General features: G+C 39.3%; 1 non-coding gene across 1 annotated transcript; it reads right to left on the minus strand.

The window, feature by feature from the left end:
- Nucleotides 1-14611: 14611 nt before the first annotated feature.
- Nucleotides 14612-14719, minus strand: LOC112768551 (small nucleolar RNA R71). Its single transcript, XR_003185964.1, has one exon. It is a non-coding gene; the product is annotated as a small nucleolar RNA R71 (small nucleolar RNA).
- Between the last annotated feature and the right edge of the window lie 2158 nt (nucleotides 14720-16877).

Consider the following 16877-nt stretch of genomic DNA (forward strand, 5'->3'; position numbering starts at 1 on the left):
AAGTGGAAACAAAATCTCCTCCTCCTGCCTTTTCTGGCATCTGGCGTTTAACGCCCCTATGTTGGCAATTGTGGGCGTTTAACGCCCAGCTAGATACCCTGGCTGGCGTTAAACGCCAGAAATCTTTTATCACTGGGCGTTTTTCTAAACGCCCAGGATGCTGCTACTCTGGCGTTTAAACGCCCAGAATGGTGTCCATTCTGGCATTTAACGCCCAGGAAGGTATCTTTACTGGCATTTTCGAACTAGTGAGCTCTTTTTCTCTGCTTTGTGCTTCGAATCCTTTCGTAACTCTGTAAACTTCTACATTTGGACAAATAACCTTAAAGATAATTGATATCAAACTTCTATAATTTTTATTTAGATAATAAGAACCTTTGCTAATGACTGAGTTGCTTCCCAGCAAGCACTTCTTTATCGTCTTTAGCTGGACCTTTTACTGAGCTTTAGTCTAGTCTCAGTTTTGAGCATTCTTGCTCAACATTGCTTTCAAGATAATGTTTGACTCTCTGTCCATTAACAATGAACTTTTTGTTAGAGTTAGCATCCTAAAGCTCTACATATCCATATGGTGACACACTTGTGATCACATATGGTCCCCTCCACTGGGATTTTAATTTCCCAGGGAACAATCTGAGCTTAGAGTTAAATAGCAGAACCTTCTGTCCTGGCTCAAAGACTCTAGATGACAGTTTCTTGTCATGCCACCTTTTTGCTTTCTCTTTGTAAATTTTTGCATTTTCGAAAGCATTAAGTTTGAATTCCTCTAGCTCATTCAACTGGAGCAATCTTTTCTCTCCAGCTAACTTGGCATCAAGGTTTTGGAAATTTGGTTACCCAGTAGGCCTTGTGTTCCAGTTCTACTGGCAGGTGACATGCTTTTTGGTGCACGAAATTACAATCACACTTTTGTAACTCCGCACAACTAACCAGCAAGTGCACTGGGTCGTCCAAGTAATACCTTACGTGAGTAAGGGTCGATCCCACGGAGATTGTCGGCTTGAAGCAAGCTATGGTTATCTTGTAACTCTTAGTCAGGATATCAGTAATTCTCAGATTTAATTGTAAAAAGTAAAAGAACATGAAATAAATACTTGTTATGCAGTAATGAAGAACTGTTTGAGGCTTTGGAGATGCTTTGTCTTCTGAACCTCTGCTTTCCTACTGTCTTCTTCTTCATACACGCAAGACTCCTTCCATGGCAAGCTTTATGTTGGGCATCACCGTTGTCAATGGCTACATCCTGTCCTCTCAGTGAAAATGTTCCAAATGCGCTGTCACCGCACGGCTAATCATCTGTCGGTTCTCGATCATGCTGGAATAGGATCCATTGATCCTTTTGCGTCTGTCACACTTCCAACAATCGCGAGTTTGAAGCTCGTCGCAGGCATCCCTTCCCAGATCCTACTCAGAATACCATAGACAAGGTTCAGACGTTCCAGATCTCAGGAATGGCCGCCAGTAATTTTAGCTTATACCACGAAGACTCTGATTTGAATCATGAGGCTAAGAGATATGCATTCAATCTAAGATAGAACGGAGGTGGTTGTCAGGCACGCGTTCATAGGTGAGAATGATGATGAGTGTCACGGATCATCACATTCATCAAGTTGAAGTGCGAATGAATATCTTAGAATGGAGGCAAGTGTAATAGAATGGAAAACAGTAGTAATTGCATTAATTCATCAAAGAACAGCAGAGCTCCTCACCCCCAACAATGGGGTTCAGAGACTCATGCCATAGATAACACAACAAGAAATGTGTAAAGTGTCATGAGGTGAAAATACAATAGCAAAAGGTCCTATTTATAATGAACTAGTGACCTAGGGTTTACAGAAATGAGTAAATGACGTAAAAATCCACTTCCGGGGCCCACTTGGTGTGTGCTTGGGCTGAGCATTGAAGCATTTTCGAGTGGAGGCTTTTCCTGGAGTTAAACGCCAGCTTTTGTGCCACTTTGGGCATTTAACTCCAGCTTTGGTGCCAGTTCCGGCGTTTAACGCTGGAAATTCTGATGCTTACTTTGAACGCCGGTTTGGGCCATCAAATCTTGGGCAAAGTATGGACAATTATATCTTGATGGAAAGCCCTGGATGTCTACTTTCCAACACAATTGAGAGCACGCCAATAGGGCTTCTGTAGCTCCAGAAAATCCACTTCGAGTGCAGGGAGGTCAGAATCCAACAGCATCTGCAGTCCTTTCCAGCCTCTGAATCAGATTTTTGCTCAAGTCCCTCAATTTCAGCCAGAAAATACCTGAAATCATAGAAAAACACACAAACTCATAGTAAAGTCCAGAAAAGTGAATTTTAAATAAAAACTAATAAAAATATAATAAAAACTAACTAAAACATGCTAAAAACATACTAAAAACAATGCCAAAAAGCGTATAAATTATCCGATCATCACAACACCAAACTTAAATCGTTGCTTGTCCCCAAGCAACTGAAAATAAAATAGGATAAAAAGAAGAGAATATATAATGAATTCCAAAAACATCTATGAAGATCAATATTAATTAGATGAGCGGGGCTTTTAGCTTTTTGCTTCTGAACAGTTTTGGCATCTCACTTTATCCTTTGAAGTTCAGAATGATTGGCATCTATAGGAACTCAGAATCCAGATAGTGTTACTGACTCTCCTAGTTAAGTATGTTGATTCTTGAACACAGCTACTTTATGAGTCTTGGCCGTGGCCCTAAGCACTTTGTTTTCCAGTATTACCCCCGAATACATAAATGCCACAGACACATAACTGGGTGAACCTTTTTAGATTGTGACTCAGCTTTGCTAGAGTCCCCAATTGGAGGTGTCCAGGGTTCTTAAGCACACTCTTCTTTTTGCTTTGGACCTCGACTTTAACCGCTCAGTCTCAAGTTTTCACTTGACACCTTCACGCCACAAGCACATGGTTAGGGACAGCTTGTTTTAGCCGCTTAGGCAAGGATTTTATTCCTGTGGGCCCTCCTATCCACTGATGCTCAAAGCCTTGGATCCTTTTTATCACCCTTGCCTTTTGGTTTAAAGGGGTATTGGCTTTTTCTGCTTGCTTTTTCTCTTTTTTTTTTCGCATATATCTTTTTTTTCTGCAAGCTTTTCACTGCTTTTTCTTGCTTCAAGAATCAATTTTATGATTTTTCAGATCATCAGATAACATTTCTCTTTTTCCTTTCATTCTTTCAAGAGCCAACAATTTTAACATTCATAAACAGTCAAATTCAAAAATATGCACTATTCAAGCATTCATTCAGAAAAATAATAGCATTGCCACCACATCAAGATAATTAAACTGTTTTAAAAATTGAAATTCATGCACTTCTTTTTCTTTTTCAATTAAAAACATTTTTCATTTAAGAAAGGTGATAGATTCATAGGACACTCATAGCTTTAAGACATAGACACTAAGACACTAATGATCATGTAATAAGACACAAACATAGATAACATAATCATAAAAATTCATAAAACAGGAAAATAAAGAACAAGGAAATTAAAGAATGGGTCCACCTTAGTGATGGCGGTTTGTTCTTCCTCTTGAAGATGTTATGGAGTTCTTGAGCTCCTCAATGTCTCTTCCTTGCCTTTGTTGCTCCTCTCTCATGATTCTTTGGTCTTCTCTAATTTCATGGAAGAGGATGGAATGTTCTTGGTGCTCCACCCTTAGTTGTCCCATGTTGGAACTCAATTCTCCTAGGGAGGTGTTGATTTGCTCCCAATAGTTTTGTGGAGGAAAGTGCATCCCTTGAGGCATCTCAAGGATTTCATGATGAGAAATTTCCTCATGCTCTTGGTGAGGTTCTCTTATTTGCTCCATCCTTTTCTTGGTGATGGGCTTGAGGTCATGCCTTCTTGGTTGAACCGGCTTTCCTCTTGAATCACTCTTCCATTGAGCGCCCTCTTCACAGATGTCTATGAGGACTTGGTCCAACCTTTGATCAAAGTTGACCCTTTTTGAGCTTGAAGGGGACCTCGGGGATCACCTTCTTCTTGGCCACAACTTCATAGAAGTGGTCTTGATGCACCTTTGAGAGGAATCTCTCCATCTCCCATGACTCGAAGGTGGAAGCTTTTGCCTTCCCTTTTCTCTTTCTAGAGGTTTCTCCGGCCTTTGGTGCCATAAATGGTTATGGAAAAATAAAAAGCAATGCTTTTACCACACCAAACTTCGAAGGTTTGCTCGTCCTCGAGCAAAAGAAAAAGAAAAGAGTAGAAGAAGAAGAAAATGGAGGAGATGGAGGAGGATTTATGGTTCGGCCAAGGGGCGAAGTAGTGTTTAGGTTGTGTGAAAATGAAGGAGTGAAGAAGGGTTTATATAGGGGTGGAGAGAATGGTGGGATTTGATAGGTGAGGGGTTTTTTTTTGGAAGAGGTATTAAGGTGATTGGTGAATGGGTGAAGAAGAGAGAGAGTGGCGGGGTAGGTGGGGATCCTGTGGGGTCCACAGATCCTGAGGTGTCAGGGATAGCTCATCCCTGCACCAAGTGGCGTTCCAAAACGCCCTTTCTGCCATTCCTGGCATTAAACGCCGGGCTGGTGCCCTTTTCTGGCGTTTAACGCCAGCTCCTTGTCCATTCCTGGCATTAAACGCCAGTCTGGTGCCCATTTCTGGCGTTAAACGCCCAGAATGGTGCCAGACTGGGCGTTAAACGACCAATTGCTGCCTTTACTGGCGGTTAAATGCTAGCAAGCTTTTCCTCCAGGGTGTGCTGTTTTTCTTTCTATTTTTCATTCTATTTTTGCTTTTTCAATTTTTTTTGTGACTTCACATGATCATCAAACTACAGAAAACATAAAATAACAATAGAAAATAGAAATTTAACATAGATAAATAAAGATTGGGTTGCCTCCCAATAAGCGCTTCTTTAATGTCTTTAGCTGGAGCTTGACTGAGTTTTATTCAAGCCTCAGTTTTGAGCATTCTTGCTCAAAATTGCTTTCAAGATAGTATTTGATTCTTTGTCCATTAACAATGAACTTTTTGTCAGAGTCAATATCCTGAAGCTCAACATATCCATATGGCGATACACCTGTAATCACATATGGTCCCCTCCACCGGGATTTTAATTTCCCAGGGAATAATCTAAGCCTAGAGTTGAACAGCAAGACTTTTTGTCCTGGCTCAAAGACTCTGGATGACAAATTCTTGTCATGCCACTTTTTTGCTTTTTCCTTATAAATTTTTGCATTTTCAAAAGCATTGAGTCTGAATTCCTCTAGCTCATTTAGCTGGAGCAATCTTTTGTCACCAGCTAGCTTAGCATCCATGTTTAGGAATCTGGTTGCCCAGTAGGCTTTATCTTCCAGTTCCACGGGCAAATGACAGGCCTTGCCATACACAAGCTGGTATGGAGAGGTTCCTATAGGAGTCTTGAATGCTGTTCTGTATGCCCACAGAGCATCATCCAAGTTTTTTGCCCAATCCTTTCTACGGGCAATTACAGTCCGTTCCAGGATTCTCTTTAGTTCTCTGTTAGAGACTTCAGCCTGCCCATTTGTCTGTGAATGATATGAAGTTGCTACTTTGTGGCTAATTCCATATCGAACCATAGCAGAGTAAAGCTGTTTATTGCAGAAATGGGTGCCCCCATCACTGATTATTACTCTTGGAACACCAAATCTACTAAAAATATATTTCTGGAGGAACTTCAGCATGGTCTTGGTATCATTAGTGGGTGTGGCAATTGCTTCTACCCATTTAGATACGTAGTCTACCGCCACCAGAATGTAAGTGTTTGAGTATGATGGTGGGAAAGGACCCATGAAGTCAATGCCCCATACATCAAACAACTCAATCTCTAAGATCCCTTGTTGAGGCATGGCGTAACCATGAGGCAAGTTACCAGCTCTTTGACAACTGTCACAGTTACGCACAAACTCTCGGGCATCTCTATAGAGAGTAGGCCAGTAGAAGCCACATTGGAGAACTTTAGTGGCTGTGCGCTCACTTCCAAAATGTCCTTTATACTGGGATCCATGGCAATGCCACAGGATCTTCTGTGCCTCCTCTCTAGGGACGTATCTGCGGATCATCCCATCTGCACATCTCTTAAAGAGATATGGTTCATCCCACAAGTAGTACTTTGCATCAGAAATTAGTTTTTTCTTTTGCACCCTGCTGTACTCCTGGGGTATAAACCTCACAGCTTTATAGTTTGCAATGTCTGCAAACCATGGTGCTTCCTGAATGGCAAAGAGTTGCTCATCCGGAAAGGTCTCAGAGATCTCAGTAGAAGGGAGGGACGCCCCAGCTACTGGTTCTATCCGGGACAGGTGATCAGCTACCTGGTTCTCTGTCCCTTTTCTGTCTCTTATTTCTATATCAAACTCTTGCAGAAGCAACACCCATCTTATGAGCCTGGGTTTTGAATCCTATTTTGTGAGTAGATATTTAAGAGCAGCATGGTCAGTATACACAATCACTTTTGAACCTACTAAATAGGATCTAAACTTGTCAATGGCATAAACCACTGTAAGTAACTCTTTTTCTGTGGTTGTGTAATTCTTCTGTGCATTATTTAAAACACGACTGGCATAGTAAATGATGTGCAGAAGCTTGTTATGCCTTTGTCCCAACACTGCACCAATGGCATGGTCACTGGCATCACACATTAATTCGAATGGTAATGTCCAGTCTGGTGCAGAGATGACTGGTGCTGTGACCAGCTTGGCTTTCAGGGTCTCAAATGCCTGCAGGTTGCTTAGAGGTTTTGCAATTTTTGAAAAATCTTTTATGAACCTCCTGTAGAATCCTGCATGTCCCAAAAAGCTTCTTATTGCTTTTATATTGGCTGGTGGTGGTAATTTTTCAATCACCTCCACCTTGGCTTGATCCACCTCTATTCCCTTGCTTGAAATTTTGTGTCCAAGGACAATTCCTTTATCACCATAAAGTGACATTTCTCCCAGTTTAAAACCAGGTTAGTCTCTTGGCACCTTTTCAGCACAAGTGCTAGATGACCAAGATAGGAGCTGAATGAGTCTCCAAATACTGAGAAGTCATCCATGAAGACTTCTAGGAACTTCTCTACCATATCAGAGAAGATGGAGAGCATGCACCTCTGAAAAGTTGCAGGTGCATTGCATAGACCAAAAGGCATTCTTCTGCAAGCAAATACGCCAGAAGGACAGGTGAATGCTGTTTTCTCTTGATCTTGAGGGTCTATTGCAATTTGATTATAGCCTGAATAGCCATCCAAAAAGCAGTAATAATCATGACCCACTAGTCTTTCTAGCATTTGGTCTATGAATGGTAAAGGAAAATGATCATTTCTGGTGGCTGTATTGAGCCTTCTGTAGTCAATACACATACGCCACCCTATAACTGTTCTTGTAGGAACTAGTTCATTCTTTTCATTATGAACCACTGTCATGCCTCCCTTCTTGGGGACAACTTGGACAGGGCTCACCCAGGGGCTATCAGAAATAGGATAAATAATCCCAGCCTCTAGTAACTTAGTGACCTCTTTCTGCACCACCTCCTTCATGGCTGGATTTAGCCGCCTTTGTGGTTGAACCACTGGCTTGGCATTATCTTCCAATAGGATTTTGTGCATGCATCTTGCTGGGCTAATGCCCTTAAGATCACTTATGGACCACCCAAGAGCTGTCTTGTGTGTCCTTAGCACTTGAATCAGTGCTTCCTCTTCCTGTGAATTTAAAGCAGAGCTTATGATCACTGGAAAAGTGTCACCTTCTCCTAGAAATGCATACTTCAGGGAGTGTGGTAGTGGCTTGAGCTCGGGTTTAGGAGGCTTATCCTCTTCCTGAGGAATTTTCAGAGGTTCTTTTATTTCCTCTGGTTCCTCCAGATCAGGCTGAACATCTTTAAAGATATCCTCTAGCGCTGATTCGAGACTCTCAGTCATATTGATCTCTTCCACCAAAGAGTCAATAATATCAGTGCTCATGCAGAAATTTGATGTGTCTGGATGCTGCATAGCTTTGACAGCATTCAACTTGAACTCATCCTCATTGACTCTCAGGGTCACTTCCCCTTTTTGTACATCAATAAGAGTTCGTCCAGTTGCTAGGAAGGGTCTTCCTAGAATGAGAGTTGCACTCTTGTGCTCCTCCATTTCCAGCACTACAAAGTCAGTGGGAAAGGCAAATGGCCCAACCTTGACAATCATGTCCTCAATTATGCCTGATGGATATTTAATGGAGCCATCAGCAAGTTGTAGACATATCCGGGTTGCTTTGACTTCTTCAGTCAACCCAAGCTTTCTGATAGTGGATGCAGGTATTAGGTTAATACTTGCTCCAAGGTCACATAGAGCTGTCTTGGTGCAAGCACCCTCTAATGTGCATGGTATCATAAAGCTTCCCGGATCTTGAAGCTTTTCTGGTAAGCTTTTTAGGATGACTGCACTGCATTCTTCAGTAAGAAACACTCTTTCAGTTTCTCTCCAATCCTTCTTATGACTTAAGATCTTTTTCATGAACTTAGCATAAGAGGGTATTTGCTCAAGTGCCTCTGCAAACGGAATCTTTATTTCAAGAGTCCTGAGATAGTCTGCAAAGCAGGCAAATTATTTATCCTGTTCCGCTTGGCGGAGTTTCTGAGGATAAGGCATCTTGGATTTATATTCTTCAACCTTAGTTGCTGCAAGTTTATTTCCTACAGAGGTGGTTAGAGAAGCCTTCTTAGAGGAGTTACTATCAGCACTCTCAGGTGTCTGATTCCTCATTGGCGTTTGAACGCCAGGATTGGGTGCAGGATGGGCGTTTAACGCCAGCTTCCCACCCTTTTCCGGCGTTTGAACGCCAGAACTGGGCAAGGAATGGGCGTTTAACGCCAACTTTTCCCCCTTTTCTGGTGTTTGAACGCCAGAAGTATTCCTCTCTGGGCTCTTATTGTCCTCAGAAGGATGTTGGGCAGTGGTTTGGTTATCATCTGTTAGTTGTTCCTTTCTTGGCTTTTTGCCACTTTGAACTGATACATTCAGTGTCCTCCCACTCCTTAATTTAACAGCTTGGCATTCTTCTGTTATCTGTTTAGATAGCTGCTGTCTTGTTTGATTCAATTGTGCTTCCATATTCTTGTTAGCATTTTTAGTGTCTTGGAGCATCTCTTTAAATTCTGCTAATTGTTTTGTCATAAGGAGTAATTGCTGATTAAGCTCAACAATCTGTTCTTGAGGATTAAGATCAGTAGTTACTGCCATAGCTTCTTCTTTTGTAGAGGACTCACTGTTTGAGTACAGATGTTGATTTTTAGCAACTGTATCTATGAGTTCTTGAGCCTCTTCAATTGTTTTTCTGATGTGAATAGATCCACCAGCTGAGTGATCTAGGGACATCTGAGCTTTTTTTGTAAGCCCATAGTAAAAGATGTCTAACTGTACCCACTCTGAAAACATTTTAGAAGGGCATTTTCTCAGCATCCCTCTGTACCTCTCCCAGGCATTATAAAGGGATTCATGATCCTGTTATTTAAAGCCTTAGATGTCCAGCCTTAGCTGTGTCATCCTTCTTTGATAGTAAAATTGATTCAAGAATTTGTCTGTTAATTGCCTCCATGTTTTTATGCTTGATGTGGGTTGGTTATTTAACTACCTCTTAGCTTGATCTTTTACAGCAAATGGAAACAATAATAATCTGTAGACATCCTGATCCACTTCTTTATCACGTACTATGTCAGCAATTTGTAAGAACTGTGCCAGAAACTCAGTAGGTTCTTCCTGCGGAAGACCGGAATACTGGCAATTTTGCTGCACCATGATAATGAGCTGAGGGTTTAGCTCAAAGTTGCTTGCTTTGATGGGAGGTATACAGATGCTACTCCCATATGCAGCTGTAATGGGGTTAGCATATGACCCCAGAGTCCTTCTGGACTGCTTACTTCCACTTAGGTCCATGATGGAGAAAAGAGAATTGATATGAATTTTTTTTATTTTAATTAAAAGTAACCGAAATTAATAAAATAAAATAAATGGAAAATAAAATAAAATTTCGAAAACTAAAAGAAAATAAAATCAAAGCAAATTGAAAACTAAACTAATTAATTGATTAAAAAGATTTTGAAAAGAGCAATCAAAAAGATATGATTGAAAATTATTTTGAAAGAGATTTGATTGAAAAGATATGATTCAAGAAATTAAAAAGATTTGATTTTTTTTTTGAAAAAGATTTGAGAAAAAAAGAAATCAATTTTTTTTTTGAAATTAGAATTTTGACTTGACTAAAAAATATGATTTTGAAAATCTTTGACTAAGTTAATGCAAAATTTCGAAAATTATGAGTAAAATAAGGAAAGGATATTTTTTTTTATTTTTTAATTTTTAATGAGGAAAGAGAAAAACAACAAAATGACACTAAACTTAGAAATTTTAGATCAAAACATAGAGAACAAACAAGAAAACTTTGAATGTCAAGATGAACACCAAGAACACTTCGAAGATCAAGATGAACACCAAGAACAAATTTTTGAAAAATTTTTAAGTAAATAAAAGCACAAAAACACCAAACTTAAAATTTTTAGAAAATCAAACACAAATTTTCGAAAATTTAAGGGAAAACACAAAGAAGACACCAAACTTAGAATTTTTAAAGATCAAGAAAGAACTAGGAACATGCAAATTCGAAAAATTAAAAGAAAATAAAAGCATGCAATTGACACCAAACTTAAAATATGAAACTAAACTCAAATAAAAGACTCTAAACCAACAAAAATAAAATATTCCTAATCTAAGCAACAAGATAAACCGTCAGTTGTCCAAACTCAAACAATCCCCGACAACGGCGCCAAAAACTTGGTGCACGAAATTACAATCACACTTTTGTAACTCCGCACAACTAACCAGCAAGTGCACTGGGTCGTCCAAGTAATACCTTACGTGAGTAAGGGTCGATCCCACGGAGATTGTCGGCTTGAAGCAAGCTATGTGATGAGCGGATAATTTATACGCTTTTTGGCATTGTTTTTTGTGTATGTTTTTAGTAGGATCTAGTTACTTTTAGGGATGTTTTTATTAGTTTTTATGTTAAATTCACATTTCTGGACTTTACTACGAGTTTGTGTGTTTTTCTGTGATTTCAGGTATTTTTTGGCTGAAATTGAGGGACTTGAGCAAAAATCAGATTCAGAGGTTGAAGAAGGACTGCTGATGCTGTTGGATTCTGACCTCCCTGCACTCAAAGTGGATTTTCTGGAGCTACAGAACTCAAAATGGAGCGCTTTTAATTTCGTTAGAAGGTAGACATCCAAGGCTTTCCAGAAATATATAATAGTCCATACTTTGGCCGAGTTTAAACGACGTAAAATGGCATTGAACGCCAGTTCTACGCTGCAGTCTGGAGTTAAACGCCAGAAACACGTTACGAACCAGAGTTGAACGCCAGAAACACGTTGCAACCTGGCGTTCAATTCCAGAAAGAGCCTTTGCATGTGTAACATTCAAGCTCAGCCCAAGCACACACCAAGTGGGTCCCGGAAGTGGATTTATGCATCAATTACTTACTTCTGTAAACCCTAGTAACTAGTTTAGTATAAATAGGACTTTTTACTATTGTATTAGACATCCTGGATTGTATTTTTGATCCTGTGATCACGTTTTTGGGGCTGCCCATTCGGTCATGCCTGAACCTTTCAATTATGTATTTTCAAACGGTAGAGTTTCTACACTCCATAGATTAAGGTGTGGAGCTCTGCTGTTCCTCATGAATTAATGTAAAGTACTACTGTTTTTCTATTCAATTCAACTTATTCCGCTTCTAAGATATTCATTCGCACTTCAACATGAATGTGATGAACGTGACAATCATCATCATTCCCTATGAACGCGTGCCTGACAACCACTTCCGTTCTACCTTAGATTGAATGAGTATCTCTTGGATCTCTTAATCAGAATCTTCGTGGTATAAGCTAGATTGATGGCGGCATTCATGAGAGTCCGGAAAGTCTAAACCTTCTCTGTGGTATTCCGAGTAGGACTCTGGGATTGAATGACTGTGACGAACTTCAAACTCGCGAGTGCTGGGCGTAGTGACAGACGCAAAAGGAGGGTGAATCCTATTCCCTTATGATCGAGAACCTCAGATGATTAGCCATGCTGTGACAGAGCATTTGGACCATTTTCACAAGAGGATAGGATGCAGCCATTGACCACGGTGATGCCTCCAGATGATTAGCCATGCAGTGACAGCGCATCGGACCATTTTCCAGAGAGGATGAAAAGTAGCCATTGACAATGGTGATGTCCTTACATAAAGCCAGCCATAGAAAGGAGTAAGACTGATTGCATGAAGACAGCAGGAAAGCAGAAGTTTAGAGGGACGAAAGCATCTCTATACGTTTATCTGAAATTCTCACCAATGATATACATAAGTATTTTTATCTTTATTTTCTATCTACTTATTATTTATTTTCGAAAACTCCATAATCAATTATTATCCGCCTGACTGAGATTTACAAGATGACCATAGCTTGCTTCATACTAACAATCTCCGTGGGATCGACCCTTACTCACGTAAGGTTTATTACTTGGACGACCCAGTGCACTTGCTGGTTAGTTGTATCGAAGTTGTGACTGAAAAATGATTTATTAAGACGTGCGTACAGATTTTTTGGCGCCGTTGCCTGAGATCACAATTTCGTGCACCAAGTTTTTGGCCCCGTTGCCGGGGATTGTTCGAGTTTGGACAACTGATGGTTTATCTTGTTGCTCAGATTAGGTAATTTTCTTTTTGTTTTATTTTCAAAAATATTTTAAAAAAAAATTTCAAAAATTTCTCCTTTGTTTTTGAAAAAAAAAATTTTAAAATAAATGTTTTCAAAAATATATTTTTCTTCAGAATTTTTATGAATGAATTCTAGTGTTTCATGATGATTTGTTGAATCCTGGCTGGCTGTAAGCCATGTCTAATATTTTGGACTGGGGTTTCAACTTATCATCACAAGAGCTTGTTGATCTTCACACACTTAGTTGCTCTATACATGGAAAGTATCAATATCTTCTAAAGCTTGGCTGGCTATTAAGCCATGCCTAACCCTCAGATTGGAGCTTTGGACTAATATTGAAAGATTCCTGGAATTCGTATTAAAAATTTTGAAATCCTTATTTTTCTTTTTCAAATGATTTTCGAAAAATATAAAATAAAAATCCAAAAAAAATCAAGAAAATCATAAAAAAAAATATTTTGTGTTTCTTGTTTGAGTCTTGAGTCAATTTCGAGTTTGGTGTCAATTGCATTTTTTTCTAAAAATTATTGCATAAAATTTTCGAAAACATCATGCATTCATAGTGTTCTTCATGATCTTCAAGTTGTTCTTGGTAAGTCTTCTTGTTTGATCTTGATGTTTTCTTGTTTTGCATCTTTTCTTGTTTTTCATGTGCATTTTTGCATTCATAGTGTCTGAACATGAAAGATTTCTAAGTTTGGTGTCTTGCATGTTTTCTTTGCATCAAAAAAATTTTTCAAAAATATGTTCTTAATGTTCATCATGATCTTGAAAGTGTTCTTGGTGTTCATCTTGACATTCATAGCATTCTTGCATGCATTCATTGTTTTGATCTAAAAATTTTCATGCATTGCATCATTTTCATGTTTTTCTCTCTCATCATAAAAAAATTCAAAAAAATCAAAAAAATATCTTTCTCTTTTTCCTCTCATAAAATTCAAAAATTTGAGTTGACTTTTTCAAAATTTTTTTAAATCTAGTTGTTTTCTATGAGTCAAATCAAATTTTCAAATTTTATCTTTTTCAAAATCTTTTTCAAAAATCATATCTTTTTCACTTTTCTTATTTATTTTCAAAAATTTTTAAAATATTTTTCAAAAATCTTTTTCTTATCTTTACCACATAATTTTCGAAAATTACTAACCTTTTTTCAAAAACTAATTTCGAAAATCACTAACCATTTTTCAAAAATAATTTTCGAAAATTCTCTTTCTCTCTCATCTTCTTCTATTTATTTATTCATCTACTAACACTTCTCTTCATCTCACATCTCTGCTCTCCTCACCCTTGTGTTTCTTTCTTTACATTACATTCTTTTCTTCTTCCACTCACCTAAGGGAACCTCTATACCTGGGCAAAAAGGATCCCTATTATTATTTTTTTGTTCCCTCCTTTTTCATATGAGCAGGAGCAAGGACAAGAATATTCTTGTTGAAGCAGATCCAGAACCTGAAAGGACCCTGAAGAGGAAACTAAGAGAAGCTAAATTACAACAATCCAGCAAGAACCTTTCAGAAATTTTCGAACAGGAAGAGGAGATGGCAGCCGAAAATAATAATAATGCAAGGAGAATGCTTGGTGACTTCACTGCACCTAATTCCAATTTACATGGAAGAAGCATCTCAATTCCTGCCATTGGAGCAAACAATTTTGAGCTGAAACCTCAATTAGTTTCTCTGATGTAGCAAAACTGCAAGTTTCATGGACTTCCATCTGAAGATCCTTTTCAGTTCTTAACTGAATTCTTGCAGATTTGTGATACTGTTAAGACTAATGGAGTAAATACTGAAGTCTACAGGCTCATGCTTTTCCCTTTTGCTGTGAGAGACAGAGCTAGAATATGGTTGGACTCTCAACCTAAGGATAGCCTGAACTCTTGGGATAAGCTGGTCAAGGCTTTCTTAGCCAAGTTCTTTCCTCCTCAAAAGCTGAGTAAGCTTAGAGTGGATGTTCAAACCTTCAGACAGAAAGAAGGTGAATCCCTCTATGAAGCTTGGGAGAGATATAAGGAACTGACCAAAAAGTGTCCTTCTGACATGCTTTCAGAATGGACCATCCTGGATATATTCTATGATGGTCTGTCTGAACTAGCTAAGATGTCATTGGATACTTCTACAGGTGGATCCATTCCCTAAAGAAAATGCCTGCAGAAGCTCAAGAACTCATTGACATGGTTGCTAATAACCAGTTTATGTACACTTCTGAGAGGAATCCTGTGAGTAATGGGACGCCTCAGAAGAAGAGAGTTCTTGAAATTGATACTCTGAATGCCATATTGGCTCAGAATAAAATATTAACTCAGCAAGTCAATATGATTTCTCAGAGTCTGAATGGAATGCAAGCTGCATCCAACAGTACTCAAGAGGCAGTTTCTGAAGAAGAAGCTTATAATCCTGAGAACCCTGCAATAGCAGAGGTGAATTACATGGGTGAACCATATGGAAACACCTATAACCCCTCATAGAGAAATCATCCAAATCTCTCATGGAAGGATCAAAAGCCTCAACAAGGCTTTAATAATGGTGGAAGAAATAGGTTTAACAATAGTAAACCTTTTCCATCATCCATTCAGCAACAGACAGAGAACTCTGAACAAAATACCTCTAATTTAGCAAACTTAGTCTCTGATCTATCTAAGGCCACTATGAGTTTCATGAATGAAACAAGGTCCTCCATTAGAAATTTGGAAGCACAAGTGGGCAGCTGAGTAAAAGGATCACTAAAATCCCTCCTAGTACTCTCCTAAGCAATACAGAAGAAAATCCAAAAGGAGAGTGCAAGGCCATTGAATTGATCACCATGGCCGAACCTGTAAGGGAGGGAGAGGACGTGAATCCCAGTGAGGAAGACCTCCTGGGACGTCCAATGATCAATAAGGAGTTTCCCTCTGAGGAACCAAAGGAATCTGAGACTCAACTAGAGACCATAGAGATTCCATTAAACCTCCTTATGCCATTCATGAGCTCTGATGAGTATTCCTCTTCTGAAGAGAATGAGGATGTAAATAAGGAGCAAGTTACCAAGTACCTTGGTGCAATCATGAAGCTGAATGCCAAATTATTTGGTATTAAAACTTGGGAAGATGAACCTCCCTTGTTCACCAATGAACTAAGTGATCTGGATCAACTGACATTGCCTCAGAAGAAACAAGATCTTGGAAAGTTCTTAATACCTTGTACCATAGGCACCATGATCTTTGAAAAGGCTCTGTGTGACCTTGGTTCAGGGATAAACCTCATGCCCCTCTCTGTAATAGAGAAATTGGGAATCTTGGGGTGCAAGCTGCTAAAATCTCATTAGAGATGGCAGACAGTTCAAGAAAACAAGCTTATGGACAAGTAGAGGACGTGTTAGTAAAGGTTGAAGGCCTTTACATCCCTGCTGATTTCCTAGTCCTAGATACTGGAAAGGATGAGGATGAATCCATTATCCTTGGAAGACCCTTCCTAGCCACAGCAAGAGCTGTGATTGATGTTGACAGAGGCGAATTAGTCCTTTAATTGAATGAGGACTCCCTTGTGTTTAAAACTCAAGGTCATCCTTCTGTAAACATGGAAAAGAGGCACAGTAAGCTTCTCTCAAAACAGAGTCAACCAGAGCCCCCACAGTCAAACTCTAAGTTTGGTGTTGGGAGGCCACAACCAAACTCTAAGTTTGGTGTTGAACTCCCATATCCAAACTCTAAGTTTGGTGTTGGGGAGTCTCAACAATGCTCTGAACATCTGTGAGGCTCCATGAGAGCCCACTGTCAAGCTATTGACATTAAAGAAGCGCTTGTTGGAAGGCAACCCAATTTTTATTTATCTAATTTTAATTTATTTTTATTGTTATTTCATGTTTTATTAGGTTCATGATCATGTGGAGTCACAAAATAAATATAAAAATTGAAAACGGAATCAAAAACAGCAGAAGAAAAATCACACCCTGGAGGAGGATCTCACTGGCGTTTAAACGCCAGTAAGGAGCATCTGTCTGGCGTTCAACGCCAGAACAAAGCATGTTTCTGGTGTTGAATGCCAGAAACAACCAGCATCCTGGCGTTCAGATGCCAGAAATGCACAGTGAAGAAGAGCTGGCGCTGAACGCCCAGAATAAGCATCAGTTCGGCGTTTAAACGCCAGAATTGCATGCAAAGGCATTTTACATGCCTAATTGGTGCAGGGATGCAATTCCTTGACACCTCAGGATCTGTGGACCCCA

The sequence above is a fragment of the Arachis hypogaea genome, chromosome 17, assembly GCF_003086295.3.
Source record: "Arachis hypogaea cultivar Tifrunner chromosome 17, arahy.Tifrunner.gnm2.J5K5, whole genome shotgun sequence".
Classification (NCBI taxonomy): domain Eukaryota; kingdom Viridiplantae; phylum Streptophyta; class Magnoliopsida; order Fabales; family Fabaceae; genus Arachis; species Arachis hypogaea.